Genomic DNA, 2,321 nt, shown 5'->3' with positions numbered 1-2,321 from the left:
GTGTGTGTGTGTGTGTGTGTGTGTGTGTGTGTGTGTGTGTGTGTGTGTGTGTGTGTGTGTGTGTGCCTTTCAGGTTACAAACACACACAGGGCCACATTTGCATTCTTCATCCTAGGTTTCAATGTTCAGTTACTTTAGACAATATAACTGGTGAAACAACGAGCCATTCACACGCATTCACAAAACAAAGAAAATTCTTGCAAAAAACAACCAAAAAAAAGGCAATTTTTAAAACGGGGAATGCTGTGTGAAACAGAACACCTTTTATAAATGAGACACGCTGAATCTCTGACAAATAGATGGAGCAAGACAGACAGTGTGCAAGCCAGAGAGGCTGAAAGAGATGACAGAATAGAGAGAAGAGCTGGACAATAAGCGGGGATGGGGAGTTTGTGGGGGTGGTGTGGGGGGATGCCCCACATAAAGATATCGAAGTACAAAGGAAAAGCACACAAGAAAAAAAAAAAGGGGGGGGGGGTGACAGACGGAGTAAGAGAAACTGTGAAGGTCGCAGACAGTGTGCATCTCAAGGGTGATTTGAAATGTTCACCTCACAAAAACAAGAAGAAGAGATGGGGGAAATGACAGTAGAGTCAAGAAGCACAAGGGAGAGAATGGAGCAAAACAATGTAGGAAAAGCAAAAGGGGGGGATTTTGTGTGTGTGTTTGTGAGCCTGTTTATTTTCCACAGACCTCAGTGGGAGACGGGAAAAGAGGCAGAGCCATCATGTTGAGAGAGATGGAAGAGGTCCGCCATGATGGATACATTGTGATGGGCCATAATGACTCAGTTCAGTATGTTCGAATAATATCTGCGCTCTGAGAGATGCATGATGGTTTCACTGGGGAGAGTGGAACTGCCGTGCGTACCTGTTTATTGACTTCTGCGCAGTCGTGTGATTCTGCGTTCTTTTTGTTTGGTGTACCTCTGAAAAAACTCCTCTGGTTCACTGTTGATTTTCCACTGTAGCGTGGTGTGAGTGCGATCTCACTGAGCTTTAGATATCTGCTTTGAAAAACTCCCGAATCAAGTTACCGCATTCGCTCTGACAGCCAGTAAATTAGATTTGAGAAAGCTAGCACCCACTCTTCCATTGCGAATTAAGCTGCAGCACCTAAAGACAGTCACTTACAAACAACAGTTTTTAAACCAATATCTTAACAGTGTTTATAGCTTATGAGAAATATGTTTATGCTGAGCGAGTGGGAATCGGTCTGTGGGATCGCCATCGTGTTATGATTGTGGCCAGCCTTTCATTACATTTATTTGGCAGGCATGTTTTGTCCTAATGGGCTTCCACATTTTTCCAAAACATGCCAGGAGCATTTCCTGGATTCATGTTCACAGGCACAACATGCAGACAGGAGGAATCGGGCATTGAACCAACCCAACATTTAAAGGCCAGCCTGCTCAACCACCTAAGCTACTCCTGCCACTAAAGCATGTTTAACCTCATTTGCAGAAACCATGTATAGTGTGATGTTACAGTGATGACAGGACCCAAACACTGGCCACCAGAGTAGAAAGCCCAAACCTGTAATGAGGCATGCAAGGTTTATGAGCCAGTGGGGCAACCAGAGTAGGCAGGGAGCAGGGAAAAGAGACAAAAATATCACAGATATAGTTTATAAAAAGAAGATTAAGTAGGAAAGAAAAGGTAATCGAGAGCACAGAAAGGATTAGATTATTCATTAGAGGTAAAGGGTTAAATGAAACAAAACGATTTTTTAAGTGACTTATTTTAAAACATCATGTTTTATTAAAAATAAAAAAACAGCATCTCAAATTGTGTATTGCTATACTTCTTGCTATACATGTAGTTGTAACTTCACTGTGAATTATAGCTGATGAGCCCAACAGCTTTCAGAAAGCAGCATCGTATGTCATCAAAATCTGTCAACAGATTCTTTCCAGGCATTGCAGGTAAAATGTGCTGTAGCCTTGTTTTTGTTTTCACTGTGGAAAAAGTATATGTGCAAATGTTTGCAACAATTGTCAAATTGTTGTGTTTGGTACTGAAGTCAAATGTTGCTGTTGTTGTTTTTGGTAGGTACATTCAAGTTGTACAAAAATAATTAGGTAGTGTGTATCGCAGCTGACATACAGAATAATATGTGTAATAATAAGTGTTACTTAACACTCCTGCAAATCTTCAAGAGACTGAACTTGGTTCTACTTTGCTGTAGTAAAATCTACACTTCAGCAGGGCAAACTTCAGAGCTGTGTAGATATCCGTAAGTTGTGTTTGTAGTAGAGATGGCACGATACCACTTTTTTATGTCCGATACCAATATCATAAATTTGGATATCTGCCGATAC

The 2,321-nt window shown here is 41.2% G+C and overlaps 1 protein-coding gene across 1 annotated transcript in view; it reads left to right on the top strand.

Annotated features, from left to right (window-relative positions):
- The window catches only part of caln2 (calneuron 2), a 30,193-nt gene that overhangs the window by 14,935 nt on the left and 12,937 nt on the right, over nucleotides 1-2,321 (top strand). The gene's annotated exons all lie outside the window — the stretch shown is intronic.

Source organism: Pundamilia nyererei, unplaced genomic scaffold (assembly GCF_000239375.1).
Source record: "Pundamilia nyererei isolate P.nyererei 1_Seehausen unplaced genomic scaffold, PunNye1.0 scaffold00563, whole genome shotgun sequence".
In the NCBI taxonomy this organism is placed as follows: domain Eukaryota; kingdom Metazoa; phylum Chordata; class Actinopteri; order Cichliformes; family Cichlidae; genus Pundamilia; species Pundamilia nyererei.
This window is presented reverse-complemented; position numbering and strand designations above follow the sequence as displayed.